This window comes from Periplaneta americana, chromosome 6 (assembly GCF_040183065.1).
Source record: "Periplaneta americana isolate PAMFEO1 chromosome 6, P.americana_PAMFEO1_priV1, whole genome shotgun sequence".
In the NCBI taxonomy this organism is placed as follows: domain Eukaryota; kingdom Metazoa; phylum Arthropoda; class Insecta; order Blattodea; family Blattidae; genus Periplaneta; species Periplaneta americana.
The window spans coordinates 131,882,404-131,903,151 of record NC_091122.1 but is presented as its reverse complement, the minus strand read 5'-3'; the positions used below and the strand labels follow the sequence as shown (position 1 = coordinate 131,903,151).

The following is a 20,748-nucleotide window of genomic DNA, read 5'->3' as shown; positions in this document are numbered from 1 at the left end:
ATAACTGCTGACTTCGATGAATCTTAACAGAATGCTGTAAGAAAAGAAAGTATATTAGAATGCCAAATTACCAAACATTTGCTCTAACAAGTTTTTCTTCGTTATACATGAAATAATCGTCTCCCTGCTATCTGATGACTACACTTTTTAAATTAAGAACTAATGAGAACGTTAGAAATGTAGCTAGTATTATCTCCTTACAAGAATGAATATCAATAATTTTGTTATATGTACTGAAATTGTTAAAATAAGAACTAATGCAAACTTTACAAATGGAGTATTATCTTCTTATGTGATTGAATAGGTATCAATAATGTTCTTACATATATACTAAATTTTTAAACCTAGAACTAATGCGAATGTTGTAAATGGAGTATTAGCTACTTACGTGAGTGAAAATCAGTATATTTTATATATACTGTACAATATAACGGGAATTTTAAATTAGGCTCCAAACGTTTTTCTCAAATGACTGCCGAATGATTATCTGTCCTCTGGTGCCTTAAGATAACTGGGGATTTCGATGAATTTTAATATAAATCTGTAAACAAAGAAAGAATATTAGAATTGTAAATTACCAAACATTTGCTCTAAACAATTTTTTCTTCGTTACACAAGAAATAACCGTCGCCCAGCTATGTGATGACTACAACTTGAGCTATTCGAAGGCGAATTTCGCATTTCAGATCCCACTGAGGGGTTTCTGAATCTTAAGTATCGATAAAACTACTCGCCTTGTTAAAAGGAAACTTTGGAAATTCCACTGTTACGGACAGTTTACATCTCCAACCTTTCGGAGCTACATGGAATTCATCATCATGGTAAAATATCTAGATCTCGTGGGTCAACTAGTCTGTTGGGCCCGTTATGTGAAACTACTGCAAAAATGCTTGGCTCTAGTTAATAATGATTTACTCACAGCTGCTACCCAAGTACATTTCCGTTAGTTATTAGACTAGAATTTGCAAACAATTGTCCAGATTTCTTCTCATTTGCCAACATATAAATTTCTGCAAAACATATTCACAGGTGAAACCTTAGGAGCTGCAGCGACTCAGTACTTTTATCCCACATTCTCAATCTCTTCTGCCTCAATCCCTACCTCTCCCTTCTAATCTCACATGCTAGCTTGTACTGTGTTCTTATACAGGGACATCATTTTATTTTTACTTCAATTTTTATTGTACCTGAGTTTTTGAATGTACTTCACTCCCACCCCTTCTACTAATGAAGTTCCAACTCCACACAGAGTCAAGACAGCAGATAGTAAGTAGTATTGAGTTACTGAGTATAGTACGTTCCAGAAATATGTTCGCGTTTTCCAGTGACGAAAGAGCTTTCAATATTGAATCATATTTTCGCACAAGTACTGTCCGTTTGCCTACGTCGCATCCCGATTTCTCCCTGCTTCTGTTCACCCCTCTGTAAAAGCTGGGCTGTCTTAGCTCTTTTCTGAAAACATTAATTTCTGTTAGGAATTGGACATTTACGTAATAATATACAACGGTTTAATGTAACTTAGGCGGCCGGGTAGCTCAGTTCGTAGAGTAGCTGGCTACGGACTGGAACGTCCGGGGTTCGATGCCAGGTGGCGACAGGATTTTTTCTCGTTGCCAAACTTTCAGAACGGCCTCGAGGTTCACTCAGCCTCCTATAAAATTGAGTACCGGGTCCTTCCCGGGGGTAAAAGGCGGTCAGAGCGTGGTGCCGACCACACCACCTCATTCTAGTGCCGAGGTCATGGAAAGCACGGTGCTCTACCTCCATGCCCCCCAAGTGCCTTCATGGCATGTTAGGGGATACCTTTACCTTTACCTTAATGTAACTTAAATAAAAGAGCCTCGTTAATTAACTGTCAGGTGATTTCCCCCCTTTATACGATCCTGCGGCATAACCACTTGGACGGACAGTAGTTAGTATGTCTGAGTAATTTCATCTGTGGGGGTCGGGCAGAAGTGAAGATTGAATTTACAGTACGTAAGGTACTCTTTTATAGAGTAGGTACAGAATTATTTCAACATGAGTTACTAGTACGAAGGACGAAACTGGCAATTGGAATTAGATGCAATAGTCTATAGTGCGATAATATGCACAAAAGAACTGAAGCCTGTATTGAAATGAACGGACACCATTTTCAAAAATGTGTTTAAATATTAATATTATGATTATTTTTCAATTTAACTTCTTTCTCTATATTGTATGCTAATGTGCTGTAGACAGTATAATATACACTGCATAATGAATACGTTCGCATGGATAACTCAGTTCGTGAGTAAAAATACTTATTCTTAATACAGTACTGTATTTTGACTAAACAAAAACCTAATGAAAATTATCGAACTCAAAAGCAATATTTCCTAGTTTACGTAAATGGATTAACTAATTTTTCTTCCCTCCTATACCTAGTAGACTGATTTGTTTGTGTTTTACGCCAGTATCATCGAACTACAGTCGTGGAAGGGGGTAGCAAACTGTGTTTCCGATTCTCTAAAGATACAGCCAGGTTAATATTAAACATGTTAGTAAAAATAAATGATACTATATGCGCCCTTCATTCTGTGTGGAGGACAGTTGGAACTTCATTAGGAGAAGGGGTGGGAGTGAAGTACATTCAAAAACTCAGGTACAATAAAAAGTGGAAAAAAAATAAATAAATAAAATGATGTCCCTGTACTATAAACTATTGGATTCCAGTAGGGCAGAAACGAGCACAGTAAGAAATATTTAATGGAAATTGGCGAGAAATATTTTTTTGTGCTTTATATAGAGTCGTTTATCTACATTGGTCATATCGCGACATTTACTATAGATGTAATATCATTTTGTCTGAAATTCGGCGTCCTCTGTAACCCAGAGACATCTGACTGTCTGACCCTGAGGTGCTGTCTCACCCTCGCAACATCCACAGCGTCGAGCTGGACACTTAAACCGCGACTGGGTCACCGAGGAGTTCTCTCACCAACGTGACATCTGCCGCGAAGCACCATCCATCTCTAGACCGGACATTTAAACTCACTTGACTGGCGCTATCTAGTGTACACTGTTCCAACTATTACGATGGCGGATTGCTGAAATATATTTATTGTCGGGGCCGGGGGGGGGTTATGGCAGTGGCGGTTCCTCGAGGGAGGGAAGGGAGGAACGTCCTCCTTACATTTTTTCTTGTTTTGAAAGTAAATACCAAATAAAATATGTGCCTTGAAATTCGAGGAAGATTCGATAATTTTTAAGTTCACAGCTATAAGAAAACCTCGGTTGATCGAGTTTTAAAAGACGCGCGCTCAGGTGCTCCTAGAAAACTGTGAGAAAGATGTGAGATTGTTTGTGCGGAGGAAAGTCAATCCATTCCTCCTTTACTACAGTTAACACACATAGACAACAGCGCACTAGCGGCCAGAGAAAGAAGCAGAGTTTTAAAGCAAGTGAATGAACGGAGAGGGAAGAGATCCTCCTCTGATTCAGCGCATGGGCGAGAAATAGTGTAGCAGATAGAAACCGATTGGTCGTGCATAAAGCTAGCTTTTTACCCCTGCCATCTAACGATGTTGCATTCAGTCAGACTGTAACACATCTAGGAAGAGGCACAATAAAAACAGTTTTAACGCAAAGCTATGAAAGACATCATATAAACTTTTTTTAAATTATAAATCAAAATATATTCTTCATTGCACTTTGTATAGGCTACTATTCATGGTTTGAAAATTTCGAGGATATCTGAAAGTTGAAGTTGGGTTTATATAAAACAAAGAGGAAGTAGTTGTACATTAGTATCGCAGATCTTTTTGGCCCCTGAAAATCACTTCCATTCATTGTCTACTAGACAGGGCAACAGCCAAGTTGTCAGTTTTGTACAAATGTATTTGAAATTGAAAGTACTCCAAACTACATTATTTGCAATATAAAAAAATTAATCGGCCACCGGCAGCTTTGAACAATAATGGTAGTATGACTTTACAAGAACTGACATTCTCCAAAAGCATGTGAGACTGAACTTGTAAAATATACATTTGACAATGTACATGTAGCAACACAGGCCACGTGTGTGGGTGCAGTGTTCTCACCTTCGTAACAGATTATTTCCCATTCCCATTTCCGTAAAACGGTTCCGGTTACGTGTTAGCTAGTCTCTTCCAATACGTGTGATGCTGCAGTGTTCGCGAAAAATGCTGCGAGGTTGTGAATTTCCTTGTAATTGTTAATTTGTGCAATTATTCAATAATGAATGGAAGTGAAAACATATTATATTTTGGACAATTTAGGAAACTCAGTTTACAAGAACAGATTACTGCTATACAAAAGAGAAGGCCAACCCCAACACTGCCTGGTTTTACATATAGTACATGCATGTAGACCAATTTGTAGCATGTTTCATTCAAGAAGGTGTCATTTTATGCTGTTAACTTCTTTCCTCCTCTTAAGAAATATGCAGGAGCCGCTACTGGGTTATGGATCTGGTTTTCGTGGAAATTGGAAACCAACTCAGCATTTGCCTTTATTACAGAAAATATATAGTACGGGGTATAATTGATTGAGGGAACCACGAAAAAAACCTCAATCATGTTGGCCGGCCCCGGGACCTTCCGAATACGATTATGTACGTGTCCCAAACGCAAGCATCTGAGCTAACAAATGTTTAGGAACAATGAGAAAAATGAGGAAATTAAGAAGACCTATAATATTTTCATATGAAATTATTTTTGGTGTAGTTCTGTATTTTACGTTCATATATTCCTTTAATTGAATTTGTTGTAAACTTAGTTCTGAAAGCCCTATACAGCAGCCCCACCTTAAAATGGAGACGGTCGGGCGGTTTGAAATTTCAGCTGGAAACAGTCCACAATTAAAAACAGAGTATAGTGAGTATTTTCCTAAGTTTTGCTATATTTAACTGCTGTGAGCATTCACTTCATAAGCAGGACTAAATCACCAAACTCATAGTTCGAACCCCAGTACGAGAGCAAATTTTTCTCCATTATTAATAAATAATAACCATAACAGAGAATTCTGTACGATCAAATATTTAATAATATCATATAGACATTAAATATAAACCAAACCAAATCTCTAAAGGCTTTTTTGTAGGATATATATATATATAATTTGAAATGGTAATGGAAATTACGGGAAAATGGCTGAACGGATTTTAATAAATGACCCCTCATTTAGAAGCTTGGAACCCAAAGTTTTTCATAAAAATAGTAGTTATCTGTGAAATGTCAATTTTCCTACATAATTTCGCTATTTTCCAAAATCCATCTGTCGTCAGCTTTGAGAAATAATGGCTTTTCAAAATAAAACAAAACACAAACACTACAGTAAACATTATTACACGAAGGCCATGATCTGCAGGATTGCTGACATATTTAGTGTTCAAATTCAATTGGTTATTAAAAACTTCAAGGCTTACTAAAAATAATTTAAAGGTCTGATTCTGTGGTGTGTAATTTTCTGAGTACAGCTGTGTATTGGATATTAAAATCTACAAAACTTGAGGTGGTTTTATGACATTATTATCATTAGAAATGAAATATTGTTATAGTTAATGCCATAATGTGACTGTCATTCATTAATTATACATATTAATAATATACCGATGATATGAAAGTGAAACGTTTTGGGGTTATATAAGTAGATGTAGAGAATACATGAAATTAGATCTTCATTTCTATAATTTACTGAGTGATGGCTATGTAGTATATATAACTACAAAACTTACGTAAGATAGTATTGTTATTAAAAATGAAATATTTTTATAGTTATTAATCAAGTGGGGTTGGGTATTTTTCATATATTTAATGGCGGTGTGGTGTAGATATTTATATGCGTCATTCTCTTCAGCATTGGCTCGAGAGAGCGCAAAAATTACAGTTCCTAAAGAAAGAAGCTATTGCTTTACTGCCACATGAAAAACCCACTGATCATCCTGACATTGTTACTTGCGTTTTCGCGTTGAAACTCAAAAACTGAAGGTGGATAAGTTCAAGGGAGTATGTTTCATTATAATGGAAGCAAATAACATTCAAAATGTCTGATAACCTTGAAATTGATTTAGACATTGAAAAACGATATGGCAAATTGAATTTATTTGAATATTATTTATAATTAACGCTAATTATTATAGTAACAGAACATAACCTCCTGCGACAGTATTGGATTTCCAGCCTCCGTGACGTTTCGCTAGTTGTCTTTCGATTTCATATCCCAGAATAATCGATACTTGCGCTTTCATATTGCTACAATGGTGTTTTCTGATTGGTGGAACACCTGAACTTCAATGAATAGGTGTACTTTAATGAGGTCCATTAAAGAGCTGCTACCAGGTGTATAATTACTACATTTCGGCATAGTCGAGCATAAAAAATTTTTAAAGTTTAACGACTTACTAACTTTATTGTAAGATTACAAAAATTTAATTAGAATATTGAATTAAGAAACTACACCGCATGCTTGTAAACACCAGGTGTGATCTTTTCGCCACACAGTGGGGTATTTGGCTGATTTAGGCGGCCAAAAATCGATTTTTTAAAATCCACTCTAGGTAGGAAAAAAATATCATAGGGTAAAGCTGTATATCAGCGAACAATAAACTACCCTATAGCGGTTTCTGAATAAGAAGACATATGGCCTAAGCCAATTGAGTGCTAGCAACAGTACGACGTTGTCACACGGTGCACGGCGCATGAGACGTGGAAAAAAGAGACAACAGATAAAGACAGAAACTATCAGTTGCAGCGAGCGGGCGGGTGGAGACCTGTGCCTTCATTGTGTGTAATATTTAAATATTATTACTCTTACTGCAGTAATTTTCATCCCAATTTTTATTACTTCTTCGCTTTACAGATCAGTAGACCTTGGAGTCACTAACTTGCGAAATAAAGTGACAGATACTGTATGTAGTAGAAATTTACTTTGCTAATGTCTGAAAAAGAATTTCTTAATTCTGTCTCAGACTTCCTTGTACAGCCAAGCTGAATTTATTATTGTTTATTTCTCCAGAGGAAAGATGAGATACAGTTTGCAGGGGCAGCCTACGAAACTAGCGATAATAAAACGTAAACATATCTGTAGATACGGTATGTAATTTAGTATTGATATTGAAGTTGAAAAGTATTTTAATTTTCCTCTGAAGCCTTTATAATTTAATTTAATTCTCTAGCTTATACATACCTAGGGGTCAAGGGTTCTATATTCTAGTTACGAATCTGGCTATAATGCAACGTAATCATAATGTGTGTTCATATATAATTCAGTACTCATACTGAAACTGTAGATTATTTTATTTTTCTCTATTAAACTAAGTCTATCTAATTTCATTTTATTATATAATTTTTACATATCTAGTTCCATATTCTGGCTAAGAATCCGGCTATAAGAATATAAGCATATCTGTTCATAGTATTCAGTATTCATTTATTTAATCTGGTAGAGATAAGGCCATCAGGCCTTCTCTGCCCCTCTACCAGGGGATTACAACTATAACATGAACAATAAGATTACAATTAATATTAAATTTACAATTACAATAAAAATTAAAGTACGACAAGATTACATGATTAATGAAAGCTAGACATTTTATCATAGAAGTTAAGAACAAAGGATATTTTTGTATTTACTGAATTACAAAAGTGATGAAATTACCATATATTGAGATTCTGTGATAGATTAAGAGAACTATTTACAAGAAACCATGTCTGAACGAGTCTCAATTACTGACCAAGTGCCTAGTAAATTTGCGTTTGAATTCAATTTTATTTCGACAGTCCCTGATGCTAGCAGGTAACGAATTCCAGAGTCTTTCCAGGGCTATTGTGAAAGAAGATGAGTAGCCCTAATTCTATACTCATATTGAATTTGAAGATTACTTTCTTTTACTTTGTTAAATCGAGCAGTACAGTCCTATTCCCTCCCAATTTTTTGTTTGAATTTAGTGTAGTCCGATTCCCTCCAAGCCTTAACCAGACACACAATTTCCGTCACACTTTACACCAGTGGCGGCTGATTGACTGAGGCAAGTGAGGCCGGGCCTCAGTCACTTGGCTTAACTGAAATCAAATTTTGTTTTCGTATAATGTGTTAGTTATTTGAAAGAAAGCATATATCGCTGTAGAAGCATTTGAAAGCTTTGATGTCTATAGAACTGTTTTTCAGTAAAATTTGTTCCTGAGGCCGGGATCGTTCGTGCCGGGTCTCGCTTGTGATGTATATAGACCTGTTTTGAAGTAAAATTTGTTCCTGAGGCCAGAATCGTTCGTGCCGGGTCTCGCTTAATGCATGTCATGTCCTTTCGCGGGCTTTGTTTGCGCTTAAAACGTTGTAGTTGAGGCACAATTCGTCTGGCCTGGTCAGATTTCACTCGTCCCAGCCATGGGCCGGCCTCAAGGGTAGAGTGGGGTGGGAATAGCAGTGGTGACTTGTCTTCCTGACTAGGCCATAAATAACAAAATTCCAGCTCTTTGGCAGGCAGAGACCCACTCGATTCTGTCCCCTTATGTCTCAGTTTATGACATATAAGCGAGGGTGTAGTACAGTAGTGAATGTGGGCCAATGTTGTTATATAATTCGGGAAAATATAAATATAAACAGAAACAAATGAGAGAAGTAATGCTGGCGCAGTTAATTCATTGTTAGAGTGTCCTTTTTTGAGAAGAAATAATACTGAAAGAAAGGAAGTTTTAAATAAAGAGAGAGCCTACCGAGATACCTACGACATCGCTGATAATTTTTCTCACACATAATCTTAAAACGCGAGTTTCTATTACATCCTGGTATGGGCAACATAAATGGTTATGTGTTAATGTGATGCAAAATAAACTTCTCTTGGCCTTGTTTGTTGCTGTCAAAGAAAAAAAAATAAAAAGAAAAGAAAGAAAAGGGGGATTTTAACACATATGGGTTGCTTCATCACACTGAAACAATCACTGAAACTCAGAGCATAACAGCTTATTTGGCGAGTGAAATTATTTTTTTCATTGATAATAATAAGAATAGACTAATAATAATAATAATAATAATAATAATAATAATAATAATAATAATAATAATAATAATAATAATACAGTAATAATGATATTAATAATATAATAACAATAATAATTAATATCATAAACAAACATTTCCTATCGGAGGCAATTAAACTAGTTGCATCTGGCCTCACCGAGGATTTCGATCACCGGCCGCTACTGCTTTACACAGACTTCGGACTGTCAAGGACATGACTGAAATAACCAATCCATACCCTTGGTGTGTTCATCGTTTGAATCAATTTTTATAAAGCACTTACAAATTTTCAACACTCACGTTCACCTCCTAACACCATCCTTCAATGTTTTTCGGAAGTTAAATTTGTAGTTCCCTCAACACAATTAATTCCTTCTTCCTTTCTATTATGATTATTTCCACGTCTGCCATTGTCTACACACCAGTGCACCGGTATGAGGAATGAACATCCCCGTTAACTCATTCAGTATTACCAACACAAAACTAAGGACAAATGAAGGCCTGGTAAACGACCAAATCGGTTGGTGTCTTTATTATAAACTTATATTTATATTTATATTCATGTGTATTTATGTGTATAAAAATAGTGCAAATATTGTTGAAAGTAGTCCAGAATACTGTTATGGACCAATATTTTCTATATTTTTCTTAGTTAATTCTGATTGAAAACATTACGATGTTTTTAAATCCACTAACAGATGGACTGCTTACATCAGGTATGCTCAAAATTGTAAAAGAGCCGATTACACGGATGATGCTGCACTGCATAACACACACAGTGTACGGACTGGGCTCCGCAACTACATTGCAGCACCGCCCGTGGCATAGTTCTTACACTCTTACAAATACGATATTAAACAGAATTTGAAAAAGGAAAGAGTATACACTATAATATTCAGTTATTACAATATTTATTATATCTAATATAGTTATGATATTATTATATCATCATAGGTAATGTTATTTTCATATTGCACCACACATTGCGGTCTATTCAACATGTGCATTCTTTTCTGCAAATAATCGGAAATGTATTTCCAACGAATTTACTAAAATGCGTAGCTGACTCAAAAGATGCTCATCTGTTAATCGGGATCTATGTTTGGATTTAGCAATCTTCATTCTCGAAAATAATTTTTCGCACACGTATGTCGAGGCGAAGGTAGCTAACATAGTGGTAGCGAAAAAGCTCATTTTGAGATATTTCGTTTTGTTTATTTTTTAAATAATTCTATGCTTGTCGAGTCACATTCTCTTCATTTAGTTCTGAATTCTACGTCACTTTGTACATCAATTAACTCGTCCTGGAACTGCACTTTCACGGATTGTACTAAATTTACTATGAAAGAATTAACAAAAGATTAATATCACTCTCCATGCGTCTAAAATCACTAAATCTATGTTCTGTGAATTCACATTTGAGTTGTTCCAGTACAGAGACATAATTAACTATATTTTGTTGAGGCACCATACATCTCTTTACAAGTTCACCATCCATGAAGGGTTTTAGTGCCTTAGCTAATTCCCAACATACTTAATAACTTGCTCCTAAACATAGACTCTGAATTGTTCGATTCTCTTCAGTGTTTGGGCTTTCATGAAGTGCTTTCAATTCTTGAAGCTGTAGTGCACGTTGCGCTCCTGAGAAATTATTTTATCAAAATATCTATTTCTGCTGGAATAAAATCACCACAATAATAATAATAATAATAATAATAATAATAATAATAACGTTGGCATATGAATATATATTACAGAAAACAGCTTCCCTGTCACTTCGGCATCTTCTGGATAGCACAGCCTATAATAAAGTTTTATGTTGCTCAGTAGTATTCCTGACAGTAGCTTACAACATAGTAAAGACTTTACGTTTTCACCGAATGCGGAGAAAAAATAGTCTTCCTCCCACAATATACGGAATGATCGATTGCTTACAGAAGGTTTTGTCTGTGTCATTGTCCCGCACTGTTCGTGCGTTTACTAAGTACTTGAACTGCCTTCCGCAGTCATCCGTCGAGCTTCGAACGAGGAACAGCATGCTCTACACTGGAAGGTTGTGATTACAGAACGTAATCGGGAGTCAGAGAATGAGCATACCTGGCTTACATGGACACTAGCGTACTTAGAGCATTCATGACCGCAACGATATGTAACGTGGCGTAGCAAGAAATTTTAAGCTAACTCAAGTATGAGAAAACGTATTACAAAAATATACTCTTAAAATAATTAGTAGTCAATGTCAAGTCAGCAGTACGAAGATTGGTTAAAACTTCGTAACACCAATAAATTATAACCTCAAATGGTATGCAATAAAACCTGATTTCACGGTTTACAATATATCTAACAAATAGACACGTATAGGTCGTATAACATTAGCTCACTCCCTGTCATACTTAGAGAAATAGCAATATTAATGGTCAATAAATACAGTATCAGCACAGCCTAGCATATACAGTCACGAAGCTTGAGTTGTGAGGGTGCTAGTAACAATAGACTGTGCCGGTACTATTTCGCATTGTCTGTAATGAGGCGATACTAGCGATCCTAGTGTTAGCAACTATCTATGGATGCATATTTACTACGTACTGAGCTTCGTGACTTTATATACTAGACTGTGGTATTATTATTATTACGTAAGTATGCGTCTGCCTTTTGTTTGTATCCTTCATTGACAGCAAGTCGGTCATTTGTTTTTTTTTTTAATTACACTTTTATTCGTAAGTCAGTCTTGATAATGGAATTGTCCTAAAAATTAAAGTAAATTGGTGTCGGGAACTGTTATTTCACTCATTATTTATTATATCAGCCACAATGCACACTAACACTTTAAATGAACACAACTCACGGTAAGGGATAACTCGGAAACTAAATTATTTTCGATGTCAAAGCTAGCTTCTTGCGACCAGGGTAATTTAGTTAGATAGGGATGGAAAATCTGCGGGCTGGGTTACACAGAAGAATGCGTGAAAGAAACGGGTCTGTTTGTAGCGCAGTGGAGGAGATTCGAATCTGGTGTGTGCACGCTTCTCATAAGTCATCCTGAGCTGCCGCATCACAATATTTAACGCGTAAATATAAATTCTATTAAAATTAATGAATGAGTTTGTTCATAAACTGCAGGTTTATTATGAAATTATTATTAACTGGGGAAGCTAAGCTTTTTAGCTTACATTGACGCTACGCCATTGTATTTAACCAAAAACAGATAGACCATGACACCCTCCCAGTCAGCTAGACTTTACGGGAGGGAATCGGACTACTTAATTCTAGAAGCTCCTTTTTGGTAAGGAGGGAATCGGTATCTTTACAATTATTGCTTCTTCGGAAAGCAAAATTAATCCTGGGAGAGAGTCGATAGCAACCCTGCCAGACAAGGTTGACCACTCAACGATTGCGACATCGAAATTGAGCAGTATCAACTAATGGCAGGGTAACTACTCAATCTTTTGCTTTTTATTTTATTCAAGCTGTCATTACACAACCTTACAATTTGCATTGGCAGACAATATTTTTGTATTTGCCTGTCTGCTGTAGGCATACAATAATGTGAGCGACATGAGGAAAATTTTCGAAATAAGCTCATCAGGAGTTCTGTTGTAGATATTCTGTATATATAGAAAGTTGCATAATTTTATCCCATATTTGGAAGTTACTTAAATATAAAATCTCAGATAGGCAATTCGACTATAAAAAATTACATTGTTACATGTCATAATTTTAAATAACAATTCCTAGTCAGTGTAAAATCAATGTAACAGAATATTAAAAAAATCTAAACTTTTTAACAAGTTAGTCAACCAGAAGAATTCTGTGATTAGCAGATAACACGTAAGAAACAATGGATGCGAAGTGGGTCATATTTTGCGATACCCATTAACTTATTTCTTAGTATTTGTAATTTGCGTGGTGGCGTATCGCACCACTAGAATAATACTGTCGTAACTCTCAAAAATTGAATTTTGAGTTGCAGGCAGTTTTCTAATCTTTATTTTTTTTTAATCCTCTATCAAACAGCAGAAGTGCCGTATCTCTAGGTTCAAATGCAAAGTCTGCGGGACTTACACTGATACTTGGTAATCATGATTTTTCATATGACTTTGAAATGTTTATCTTGCATTTATTCAAAACTGACTTTTGATAGTTACGCTAATATTATTCCAAGGATGCGATATAATTATGCCACTAAATTTAATATAAGAAGGAATTGGACAGATTTATGTCGGAATACTTACATCCAAATATAGTTTATTCCAAATGGATTGACGGATTGATGCAGCCCATGCAGTATGTCCGAGATGTTCTTCTCCTCCACGTTCGGTTAGTTGTCTGTCTAATCCATGGATCATAGGCTATCCGTGTACTGTTGTCATAATCGGTTGCCATCCTCCGTTTGCTGTTCATTTATAATATATATCTCATCCGGTGTGTATTGTCGAATCTGTGAATCCCTTTTAGGATTATACAAAGACAAATTCGAGTACTGTTGTCATAATCGGTTTCTCATCCAGTGTGTATTGTTGAATCCGTGAATCACTTTTAGGAATATACAAAGACAAATTCCAGTACTGTTGTCATAATCGGTTTCTCATCCAGTGTGTATTGTCGAATCCGTGGATCACTTTTAGGAATATACAAAGACAAATTCGAGTAGCGCTACTGTTGTCATAATCGGTTTCTCATCCAGTGTGTATTGTCGAATCCGTGAATCACTTTTAGGAATATAGAAAGACAAATTCCAGTACTGTTGTCATAATCGGTTTCTCATCCAGTGTTTACTATCGAATCCGTGAATCACTTTTAGGAATATACAAAGACAAATTCCAGTACTGTTGTTATAATCGGTTTCTCATCCAGTGTTTACTGTCGAATCCGTGAATCACTTTTAGGAATACACAAAGACAAATTCCAGTACTGTTGTCATAATCGGTTTCTCATCCAGTGTGTATTGTCGAATCCGTGAATCACTTTTAGGAATATACTAAGACAAATTCCAGTACTGTCGTCATAATAGGTTTCTCATTCAGTGTGTGTTGTCGAATCCGTGAATCACTTTTAGGAATATACAAAGACAAATTCGAGTAGGGCTACTGTTCTCATAATCGGTTTCTCATCCAGTGTGTATTGTCGAATCCGTGAGTCAGTTTTAGGAATATACAAAGACAAATTCGAGTAGGGCCATTGTTGTCATAATCGGTTTCTCATCCAGTGTGTATTGTCGAATCCGTGAATCACATTTAGGAATATACAAAGACAAATTCCAGTACTGTCGTCATAATCGGTTTCTCATCCAGTGTGTGTTGTCGAATCCCTGAATCACTTTTAGGAATATACAAAGACAAATTCGAGTAGGGCTACTGTTGTCATAATCGGTTTCTCATCGAGTGTGTATTGTCGAATCCGTGAGTCAGTTTCAGGAATATACAAAGACAAATTCGAGTAGGGCTACTGTTGTCATAATCGGTTTCTCATCCAGTGTGTATTGTCGAATCCGTGAATCACTTTTAGGAATATACAAAGATAAATTCCAGTACTGTTGTCATAATCGGTTTCTCATCCAGTGTTTATTGTCGAATCCGTGAATCACTTTTAGGAATATACAAAGACAAATTCCAGTACTGTTGTCATAATCGGTTTCTCATCCAGTGTGTATTGTCGAATCCGTGAATCACTTTTAGGAATATACTAAGACAAATTCCAGTACTGTCGTCATAATCGGTTTCTCATTCAGTGTGTGTTGTCGAATCCGTGAATCACTTTTAGGAATATACAAAGACAAATTCGAGTAGGGCTATGTTGTCATAATCGGTTTCTCATCCAGTGTGTATTGTCGAATCCGTGAGTCAGTTTCAGGAATATATAAAGACAAATTCGAGTAGGGCTACTGTTGTCATAATCGGTTTCTCATCCAGTGTGTATTGTCGAATCCGTGAATCACTTTTAGGAATATACAAAGACAAATTCCAGTACTGTCGTCATAATCGGTTTCTCATCCAGTGTGTGTTGTCGAATCCCTGAATCACTTTTAGGAATATACAAAGACAAATTCCAGTACTGTTGTCAGAATCGGTTTCTCATCCAGTGTGTATTGTCGAATCCCTGAATCACTTAGGAATATACAAAGGCAAATTCCAGTACTGTCGTCATAATCGGTATCTTATCCAGCGTGTATTGTCGAATCCGTGAATCACTTTTAGGAATATACAAAAACAAATTCCAGTACTGTTGTCATAATCGGTTTCTCATCCAGTGTGTATTGTCGAATCCGTGAATCACTTTTAGGAATATACAAAGATAAATTCCAGTACTGTTGTCATAATCGGTTTCTCATCCAGTGTGTATTGTCGAATCCGTGAATCACTTTTAGGAATATACAAAGACAAATTCCAGTACTGTTGTCATAATTGGTTTCTCATCCAGTGTGTATTGTCGAATCCGTGAATCACTTTTAGGAATATACAAAGACGAATTCCAGTACTGTTGTCATAATCGGTTTCTCATCCAGTGTGTATTGTCGAATCCGTGAATCACTTTTAGGAATATACAAAGACAAATTCCAGTAATGTCGTCATAATCGGTTTCTCATCCAGTGTGTATTGTCGAATCCGTGAATCACTTTTAGGAATATACAAAGACAAATTCCAGTACTGTCGTCATAATCGGTTTCTCATCCAGTGTGTATTGTCGAATCCGTGAGTCAGTTTCAGGAATATACAAAGACAAATTCGAGTAGAGCTACTGTTTTCATAATCGGTTTCTCATCCAGTGTGTATTGTCGAATCCGTGAGTCAGTTTCAGGAATATACAAAGACAAATTCGAGTAGAGCTACTGTTTTCATAATCGGTTTCTCATCCAGTGTGTATTGTCGAATCCGTGAGTCAGTTTCAGGAATATACAAAGACAAATTCGAGTACTGTCGTCATAATCGGTTTCTCATCCAGTGTGTATTGTCGAATCCGTGAATCACTTTTAGGAATATACAAAGACAAATTCGAGTAGGGCTACTGTTGTCATAATCGGTTTCTCATCCAGTGTGTATTGTCGAATCCGTGAATCACTTTTAGGAATATAGAAAGACAAATTCCAGTACTGTTGTCATAATCGGTTTCTCATGCAGTGTTTACTATCGAATCCGTGAATCACTTTTAGGAATATACAAAGACAAATTCCAGTACTGTTGTTATAATCGGTTTCTCATCCAGTGTTTACTGTCGAATCCGTGAATCACTTTTAGGAATATACAAAGACAAATTCCAGTACTGTTGTCATAATCGGTTTCTCATCCAGTGTGTATTGTCGAATCCGTGAATCACTTTTAGGAATATACAAAGACAAATTCGAGTAGGGCTACTGTTGTCATAATCGGTTTCTCATCCAGTGTATATTTTCGAATCCGTGAGTCAGTTTGAGGAATATGCTAAGTAAAATTCGTGTATTGTTATCATAATCGGTTGTCTAATCCGTGAGTCATTTTCAGGAATATTCGAAGTCAAATTCGTGTACTTTGTCATTATCGGTTATCTATACATCTCATCACATGTGTATTATAATCCAATCAGGAATATGAGAAGTCAAATTCAGTAGTAATCAATGTCGGTTTTTTTTCCCATTGAAATCTTATAATACATATGTTAAATTCGTAAAAGCATGGGCTGCTTTGATGGAATTAATTTATATTATCTGAAAAAGAGGAACAGAAACATCAATGAAAATATATATATTTTTTTTCCTGTTATTGTAATGAATGGGATATAGGAATGAAGAACTGAAAAACAGGTTTCCATGAAATGTCGGTTAGCTTCTTCGACGTAGACACACGTACAGATTATTCACATCTAAAAATACTGTAGGTATTAGATAATATCATAAAATATGCATTTTAGCCCCTTCGTCTCTTTCCGTTCGTTACCGTGTGAGTGATTCCATTCTGATGTACTATTGCACTTCAACTCGTCTACTTCAATCTCGAAGTTACAGTACATAGGCAATTCCTTCACTGACACATACAGGGTTTAAGGCAGGGATGCAGAACTGGGCGCCGGAGACAAGCCGGAGACGCCATTCATCCCTTTAACCCCATGCGTCATGATAGAGTAGAGGGGATTTGTAGTCACTGCCTAGTAGTGGAATTCAGCGCAATGTCGTTCGCAAAATAACAGTTCAAAGAGCAACGGGAAAATGAATAACGTACTTCTACATTCAAAACAATTACAAAGCGCGTATATGTTCTGTGTTTGGTTCTACATACGCACGGAGCAAACATTCCCGAAAATGAACTTCTTTAAGAACGACGATTGCTCTGAATTGATAGAAGCACATCTGCTTTTCCTCCTCAGACTATAGATCTGTACATCTTCTGTATAGCCCAATACAAGCGAAACTGATGAATATAAAAAGAATGCAGAGATCTGGCGCATGTTGTTGAAACTAAGTTAATTACAGGAATGATTTTTCTTTATAGACCTATTATATGAGAAATTAGATTTGTTTTAATTTTTTATTAGATCAAAGTAGTCAATATTAATTAAAATAGAATATTATATACTTTTATAGGAGGATTTAATTTTTACATACCATCTTATATACAGGCCTAAATATCAATACAGGGATAAAATATATTTAATATAATTTTTTTAGTAGGCCTAATATGTTTTGAAAGGACATACGTAAGTAATTTTATTCATGACTGACGTTTTCCTAATCTGTTAAGACAACAAGAATATGTTTTGTTTAGAGATTTAGTGCTATTAATCGGCCTCGGAAGCGTAATCGGTATCTATGCTCGAGGTTGCAATTTCGATCCCAGCCTAGGTCGATGGCATTTAAGTGTGTTTAAATGCGACAGGCTCATGTCAGTAGATTTACTGGCATGTAAAAGAAGTCCTGCGGGCAAAATTCCGATACACTGGCGACACTGATATAACCTCTGCAGTTGCGAACCTCGTTAAATCATAATTTTTTAATTATTATTATTATCAGTTTATTTAACTAATTGGATTTAAAAGAGAAATTGTGCATTTAAGTATTTCCAAATGTCTCTTTTTTTTTACATATAAACGTATTACAGTACAGAATGGTCCAAATTATTTGATTTAATAACACACAAAATGTAAGAACAGAAATGATTCGCTTCACAAGTGTCATAGTTTTGTATGAATAACAATTTATAGGTACGTGTCGGTATGGCATAGTTGCGCCCCGCGGTCAATTGTGAGGCCTAGGCATAGCATAATTGCGCCCCGAAGAAATCAGGTAGCAGAAGGGACATGGCATAGTTGCGCCCCGAAGAAATCAGGTAGCAGAATGGACATGGCATAGTTGCGCCCCGATGGGCATAGTACACACGAAAGTGATTGTCATGATATAAACAAATAACTTACAAATATTACAGTGATGGCTGCATTGAAATCAGGTAGGAATGGCATATGATCAATTTTACTATTTAAAATAACGCTTTTTTTATTTATCACACACAATAAATGAACTGCATTTTTTGTTTGTACATCGATATCTTTACCCTACGGTACAGGGTTTCGAAAATTGAAATTTAGAACCATTGTGAATTATTAACTCTTTACCCATTTCAGTAAACTTAACATTCATTTTAAATTAACTTCACTATACGCCACAGACGGTGTGAAAATCATTAATAAAATGTAAAAGACTGCTAAGCCCCCATATTCCAACGGCTCACTCATTTGAATATGTCAGTTAATAAAGTACTGCCAACTTCATGGTGTTCATTTTAACTGTATCGATAATGAACATTAAATCGAATAAGAAATCAATAAGGTTGGTTGATTACGAGGCTCGAGTTTCCGTAGTGTCTTTTTCTTTACCTTTTCATCGGGGCGCAACTATGCCATCCCCTTTTCTCTACCTGATGGGAACGGGGCGCAACTATGCCCACAAAACAGGGACCCTTTTTTATCTGCTGCATTTTATCTGACCGTGGGGCGCAACTATGCCCTGCCCGTACGTGTACCACACAGTGAGCCAAAGAAATGGGACAATTTTTAAATAGTGAAATGAAACTTTAAATATTGTATTACATTAGTTTTATTATATGAAAATATAGAATATAGTACGCAATTTGCATGTAACTACAACTGCTTGAAAATTACATCCCTCAAAAAATGTCCTCCACTAAAGTGTATACATTCTTGTAAATTGTTCTTTGAAGTTTCTCGTTATACTTGCAACTTTCGACTGTGATGTTTGAAATTTCTTCAGTTGTTCGATGTTTGCCTATTACGTTTGTTTTAAATACCACCATAAACACTATAACACGCACTTAAGTCGGGAGGGATCGTGCAGGCCAGGGAATGTCTCTATTTCTCGATATGACATAATTTCCAAAGAAATTCCGCTTTTCCGTCACAGAGTGGCTGCTTGTATCGTCTTGTTGAAACCAAGTTGATTTGTTGATACGAAAATTTCTTCATCTCAATTGACCACTTAAAATGTTTAAATAATTATCACCAGGCTTCGAGACTTCGGACCCGATAGAGTAGTTCAGTGGGAAATCCGCATAACGGCGTACTGAGTATAGTGGTAAAGCGTACAGTGGGTGGGGGTACTGTAGAATGAATGCCAACAAATACGCAAAGGAAAACGCTCCGGATTTGAAGGTTCTGACGAATAATTATTTGGTTTTCATACAAACCTATTTTCAAATTGTGTCTGAAACTATTACACGGTTAGAAAAGTCAGAGCAAGAGATGCCGGAAGCCCTCAAATTAGTTGAGGAAAGGACACAGAATTAATGAGACACCAAGTACACCGGTTACTGAACGTGTAAAACAGAAGTGGAAATCAATTTTATGTAAAAATAACGGATATGGAGCATTGTGTAATATAAACAGTGGACATAGAGCCAACCGAGATTAAAGGACTGTCTCTTAGAGACTGCAATGATGTTAGGTTTTTTCGTTTTGCTCCTATCACGTCATGCGATGTAGAGTGCAGCTTTTCACAATACAAACTGTATTTGGCAGATAACCGAAAAAGATTTATGTTTGAGACACTGAAAATATATTTTGTAGTACATTGCAATTCAGTACTGTTACTGCACTTCCTAAACACGATCAATAGGATAAATGAAGAAATTAAAACTGCTACATGTTTTTTACCACCATTAACACTGTCTACAGTTAAACACAAATGCTTATAAAACAAAGGAGAATAAATGCTTTTCACATTCTTTTGACATTGTCATTGTGTAATGTATATTTACTTTCAGAATGTTGTGTTTCCCCATACTACCGTACTCTACTCTAAACAGCAACGTTTTTACCTCAGCACATCTCTACCTTTCACTACCTGCAGCGAGTCAACAACCTATAGTACAAGTACAAAGTATCGGGTCCAAAGTCTCGAAGCCTGATTATCACATAACGAGCTGCATTAACAGTTTGCTGTCCAGAGCTGTAGAGTAACGGTTCGCATGTCTGACTATGAAACTACCGAGCCCGAGTACAAATCATGGTTGGGACAAGTTATCTGGTTTCGATTTTTTCCGGGGTTTCCCTCAACTCAGCAAATGCTGGGGAACTTTCGGCGTTGGGTCTTGGACTCATCTCGCTAGCATTATTACCTTCATCTCACTCAGAAGCTAGATAACCGTAGTAGTTGATAAAGCGTCGTAAAATAATCAATTAAAAACAGTTTGCACACAGCCATTGGCATCCTGAAAGAAATATGGCCCATTAATTGCTTTGGAAGAGACTTTAGTGCTGAGTATGTTTCTTCTA

The 20,748-nt window shown here is 36.2% G+C and overlaps 1 long non-coding RNA gene across 1 annotated transcript in view; it reads right to left on the bottom strand.

Annotated features, from left to right (window-relative positions):
* Positions 1–394: 394 nt before the first annotated feature.
* The window catches only part of LOC138702237 (uncharacterized), a 31,357-nt gene continuing 11,003 nt past the window's right edge, over positions 395–20,748 (bottom strand). Inside the window, exon 4 of the long non-coding RNA XR_011332822.1 lies at positions 395–541. This is a non-coding gene — a long non-coding RNA (uncharacterized lncRNA). The remainder of the gene's footprint in view (positions 542–20,748) is intronic.